The sequence below is a fragment of the Meriones unguiculatus genome, chromosome 2 (assembly GCF_030254825.1).
Source record: "Meriones unguiculatus strain TT.TT164.6M chromosome 2, Bangor_MerUng_6.1, whole genome shotgun sequence".
NCBI classification, from domain to species: domain Eukaryota; kingdom Metazoa; phylum Chordata; class Mammalia; order Rodentia; family Muridae; genus Meriones; species Meriones unguiculatus.
The window spans coordinates 34636592-34643127 of NC_083350.1; positions in this window are offsets into that span (position 1 = coordinate 34636592).

Genomic DNA, 6536 nt, shown 5'->3' on the forward strand with positions numbered 1-6536 from the left:
GTTTCTACTTCTCTAAGGATACTCTCAGACAGACCAAAAAGAAATTCTTAAATGTTAACATTTTTTGTTCATAAAGAGTAAATGAATGAAGGGTAAAATAAAACCTAAGTAAACAGAGTAAAATCACAAGTGAAATTGGTTGTAGCTTTCCAGAAATCAATGCTTTGCTACAAAGTGCAAATAAGCAGGGACTGTGGAGACAGACACCACAGGGGAGAGCTTAGCATCCTGAGATTACACTTGGTTGGGACCATGCACATAGCCTTGTCTAGTAGTGCACTTGGAAGCCTGAGGCCTTTACCTGTACATACTATACACACACACACACACACACACACACACGCACCTCCAAACAATGTTCCTAGCAACCTGTTAACAACCTAGAACCCTTACCTGTACATGCATGTAAGCTTGCAGGCACGGAGTTGAACACACACCTGTTTTAAAAAATGGAAATAGCTTACGCCCCTTAGCAACCCCCATTTCTATTGCTATTTCTATCCAAATACACCCCAGAGAACATCAGCAATGGCAGGAAATGCGTCAATCCAGTCTAGACTGGTTTGGGGTTCATGCACAATAAAGCAAAATGGGTCCCCAAAGGAAACTTGAATGGACTCTCTCCCATTTATTACCTTAATGCTGTGCACACTGGATGAGCATATGACTGAAATCAGATGCATTATGGGAAGAGCATGCATATAGAGAACTATTTCTATAACATCTCTCAGTCACATGAGAACCGCCAACAATGTGTTCCTTGGCAAGCAAACTAACTACTCCTTCTTATGAACCCCATGAAGGAAAACCCCAAACAATTATTAGGGCTTTTGAGTACATTCATTCGTGTGGCCTGCCACCAATCTTGACAGCGTAGTTATTTTTGGTCTATACTAACTTTTGTTTTGACTAAAGTATTTTGCTACTGGGCAATTTGTATGAGCCTTTATTTCAATTCTTTGAATAAGAGGCCAAGAACATGAAAAACCTCCGCCCAGACACCAACCACCAGAAACACTGCCACAAATAATTTCAAACTATGATTTAGAAGAAGATATTCATTTCCAGTAGTTTTAAGGTTGATGATATAGTGATTTCTACTAATTAAGTAATTTTGTAAAAGTCTCTCATTTCTTTGAACTGCTAATTATGTTTAACTGGAATCCAGCATACAAGTTAGAGTCACTAGAACTTTGCTACTATTTCTTTTTATATTTTTTATTGTTCTATTATTGTTTATTGGTTTTATTTTTATTTATTTTAATCTTATTTTTACTAGACTTGGTAATAAACATATAGCCTAATATGCGGAGTATTGAGTTGCCCATACTCTAGAGTTCATCACCAGGTCCCAGTTGCTTGTCATGTAGCTATTTCTCTCTGAATTGAGATGCTCCTTCCTCAAGGAAGAAGAAAGGCACATAAGACTCGGGAATTAACCAAAAGTTATGAGGCTGTACTTCTTTAACACAGAAGTCTAGGTTATCCTCTATGCCCAGCTGCGCAAATAAAACTTAACCAAATATTCTTATACACACCCCTTTAGGATCCTGAAGACAGGTCCACAGGAGAGTGATGGGGACTAGCAGGACCTACACATATTAAATTAAAAAGATTGTTCTCCAGTGTAAATGCTTTGATAAAAAAGTCTACAGATCTGCTTTCCCTGTGTTTCTCTTGCCTCCTTGTGTTTTTCTTAGGGTCATTATTATAGCATTAATATATACAATCTTATTATATTTTGGACATGGTCCTTTGTCAGTTGTCTTTTTTTCTCAGCTTACCCCAATCTATTCCCCGATAGCTAATTCACTGATGCTACTTTTCACTGAATAGCATTTAAAATCTCCTATAATCAAATTCATTATTTTATATTATGTCTTATACTCTGGCTTCTCAGTATACTCTTCAACAATTCAACTCATAGATATATCTTCTGATATGTTTTAATTCTCTTAAAGGTCTTAATTTTTGTAATCAGAGCTATACGCTTAGGAACCAACATTAGTCTTCTCTCTTTCTACTGGCTTGTCTTTCCGTATCATCTTAAAACAATAATACTTTTCTTAGAATAAGCGTGATTTAGCCCATTTCTATGGAGTATCAGAATCCCATGCACATGTGGCCTTGGTCAATTCTACTCCATTTTTGCAGCTTTGATTTCAAGCATGCTCTCAATCTTTGACTGACATTTTTCCCAGATAAACGGCACCTTTTTTTTTTTTTTCTGTTGTTGCTGGATTTAGCTTCCTAACATTTAATGCTTTTGTAGCTGTATGTGTGACAGTCTTGTAGTGTCTTCTTAAAGCTGCTCATCATTTTGATCACGTCCCTAATTTCGCCAGCCAATGGAACACAAACTGTGTAGCAGGCATAAATTTGGTGGTTTCTGGAAAAACTGGTTCCCGACCCACACACCTGGAGAGATGAATCAGGATTAGTCTAATCCTGTCATCAGCACTCGACTCTCTTCTATAGTGCTTGTTCTGAGAATCTCTGTGCGACCCAGTTCTGACCAAATGGAGACAATAGGGCTGAGGATCTGAATGTCCCCTTCCTTAGGATACAAATAATCTCAAAAAGGAGAAAAGGCTGATATCTCTCTTCCTTCCCTAGATCAAACTGGGCTTATTTTAGGAATGCAAGGCTGATTTAACATTTGAAAATCAATGTAATTGACTATGAAAAGAGATTAAATTAGAAAAATCATCTGATTATTTTAGTAGAGTCAAGAAAATGATTTTATTAAATTAAGCATTTATTCATGATAAAAATTACAGTAATGCAAGAAAAAGATAAGGACAACTTGTTGTATTTTAAAAAGGTACCCGTGACTCCTGCAAACATGATGACGAAAGGTAAAATACTGAAAGTTTTTATCTTCACAACAGAGGACTGTCGCCACTGCTGATCATAACAGTCCTAACAAGGACAAAATGAAAAAAAAAAAAAGTTCAGAAGGAAAAAAACATAAAACTGCCAGGAGTCAACACGTAGAATCAAAGTTTTCAAAATAAAGGTTTTCTCGTAGTAAGAACTATGTGGAGAGCATCAGGGCTGAGAAGGCAGCCCAGCTGTGCTCGCATGCATAAAACCCCTTCAACACACAATCTGGGCATGATGGGGCATGCCCATAATCCCAACACTTGGGAAGTCAAAACAGGACAATCAGAAGCTCAAGGTCATATTTGGCCACACAGCAAGGTCGGGGCCAGCCTAGGATACATGAGCCCCTGCCTAAAAACATTATTTTTTAAATCTAAAAATTTGGCATGAAAAAAAAATCTAATGAAAGCAAAAATGTCCACAAAATGTTACTGGAAGAAAAAAAACTAAACGCAAGAAAGTATGGGGAGATGCAGTGAGATCACCATGCTGAAAATGTGGGCGTCAATGACCAATTTATAGATCCAACGGTATTCCAGAAAAAGTCCCAGCAAAGTGGGCTTCGGCTCACTCACTTGGTAAACTAGACCTGAGTTAGGATCCCCAGAACCCACACAAGTGCCGGTCATGGTAGTGTGTATCTAGAACCCCAGTGCCGGGCCCCTGGAGACAGGCAGGTCTCGGAAGGTTCATTGGTCAATTGGTCTATTCAAAATAGTAAGATCCAGGTTTAGTCAGACATCTGTGTCAAATAAATAAATAAACAAGGTGACAAGCGATGAAAAGGGACATTTCCAATGTCCTTGGACTCCATACACAGCCCCACAGGCAAGCTCAACACATACACATATCCACATATACAACACCCACATACAAATCCCAGAAAGTGCGTGGGTAGAAGCCCACTAACTTAAATTACATGTGGAAATAAAAGAATTCATTGTAGCTAAAAATATCTCGAAGAAAAACTAATTGGAAAAGTCAAATCACTGTTAGAAAGCAGAATTAATTAGAATAGTGAGAGCCTGATGAAGAACCAGACAATCCAATGTCACAGACTGGGCAGGCCAGAACAAGACGGGTGACTAGGGAGCAATAGAAATCAAAACAGCACAAAAAGAAAAAACAAAACAAAACAAAAAACAGTCAGGAGAATAGAGAGGCTAAAAGTAAGCCCGTGCATGCACAGCTAAGGAAACATGCACCCAGAACATGTGTGTTCTTAGCACACACACACACACAAACACACACATACATACAGAAAAAGGAAACGCTGGGTCCCAGGCTGCACATGAAGAATGAAAGACAACCTCTTCCTTTCACCATATACAAAACTCAACTGAAAACAAAAGCTCCAAGGCACATACATTTTAACATTATCTTGTCTGTATCTGCAGAAATCCATTCCTGGATTTTTATAGCCCTCGAGTTAAACTTGCTGATCAAGTCAAAGAGAATTAACATCTTCACGTTAATAATTTTGTCGTCTCGCCTGTCACCTGTTGGCATTGACTTTCTCCTGCCGCACCACTCGCGGGAGATACAGGCAGGTCATTGCGGAAGATCCTGCCTCAGCACACAGCACGTTGTGGCATGGCTGTACTGAAGGGCCGTGTTTCTAAATCAGTCTCATGGTTCACTTCCAGTTCATGACCTTTCAATATAAATAATCACAAGCAAGCTGTTCTGTGAACTAAAGTCTTCGCTTTTCTGGTTTAACCTTCCAAAGTCGTCACTGCCGTGCTGCTGGCACATTTAATTCTTTAAAGAAACTGTCAAAGCATTTTCCAGAAGGGTTCTAACATTTCACATTCTCATCAGCAGTGGAGGGAGACTGTTCTCTGCCTTCCCAGCTGTCGTAATTGCTTAAGCGTTCTGATCCCCAAGTAGCAAATAGCATAGCACAGTTTGTTTTAATTTTTCTGTTGGCCACTAATACTAAGTTTTCACGTGCTTATTTTCCATCTGTTTTTTTTTTTTTTTTTTTTTTTTGGTAAAACATCTACTTATGGTTTTCCCGTGGTGTGAAATGGATTGTGTGATTTTTTTTCCACTAGTGAGTTTTGAGAATTCTTCACATATGCTCGATGCCACTCAAATGTTTGTATGTGTTTTGCTACTCCTGTATCAGATACATGTGCTTTTTTCTGTTCTGTAGCCTGTCCTATGTCAGCTATGTGTGGGGTTTTTCCTCTCTCTGTAGTCTGCCTTCTTCTCTGAGTCTCTCTCTTACAGAGCAAAGGTGATAAAGCCCAATCCATCCACACTTTCTTTTAAGGAGTTTGCTTTGGTGAAAAAGTCTAAACATGTTTCCTTAGTCCCAGATCCTAAACATTTGCTCATATTTTCTTTTAAAACGTTTATAGTTTTGTGTTTTCCGTTTAACCCCGAGATTCATTTTGTTTTTCATTAGGTATGAGTATTAGGCTGAAGGGTTTTTGTTTTTATTTCAACTCATAGATGTGCAAGTGTTCCAGAACCACCTGTTGAAAATTCTACATTAGTGAATTGCCTCAGACTTTTTAGCACCAGCGTGTTTCTGAGCTCTCTGCCTTGTTCACGTGTTCGTTCCTCTGTGAATAATGTGAGGTATTAGGAGAATACACTTGAATTGAGAAAATTACTCCTACTTTGTTATTGTCTTTCCAAACTTGCTATTACAATCATAGAGCCTTCTCTTTTCCACATAAGTTTTGAAATTATCTTGTCTGTATCTGCAGAAACATATTCCTGGATTTTTATAGCACTTGCATTAAACTTGTTGATCAAGTCAAAGAGAATTAACATCTTCGCAATGTTTTTAAGACATAGAATTCAGGCACACACATCTCCACTTATAAAGACCCTTTATTTTGAGGATCACCATTCTGTACTTACCAGCATTCAGTCCTGGTACAAGATTTCTTAGATCTACACTGAAGTATTCCATTTTTTAAGCAATTACAAATGGTATTGTATGGTAAGTGTCCATATTCATTGATGGTATATGAAAATAGTATTGATTTTTTTTGAATGTGTATTTATCTTTTATCTTGTGGCCTTGCTGAATTCAATTATGAATCCCAAGTTTGTTTTCTGCTTTGGCCAATTTTAGTTTTGTAGTTTCATAGAGAGTTTCCACATAGACAACTATATCTCCAACAACTAGGAACAGTCTAGTATCTTCTATTCTGATCTGCATGCCTCTTGTCTCCTAGGATTCCTTGACGAGGGTAGCTGAAACTTCAGTATTCATGCATAGCCATGAGAGCATCCTTTCCTTATTTCTCATTTTGAGAGGATAAAGCCAAGTATTCCAACATTAAGTATAGTGTCAGTGGCAGAGTTTTTGTACGTGCTCATCAAGTTGAGAATACCCTACTTCATTTCTATTTTTCAAACTTTTAACCATAAAAATTATGTTATAAAATGTTTTCTTCATTGATTGATATAATCCTGTGATTTTTAGTAATCTGATAAAAATGTTACATCGCAGATTTTGCTTTCAAATACTGAGTTAGCCTAGCTCCTAAAATACAATTATGAGGAATAATCCCTTTTATACATTGCTGCATTATAATTGCTAATATTTTTGAGTATTTTCACATCTATATTTATGAGGGATATTGTCATGTGGCTTTTCTTCTTTATTGCCTCTGGTTTTGTAGCTT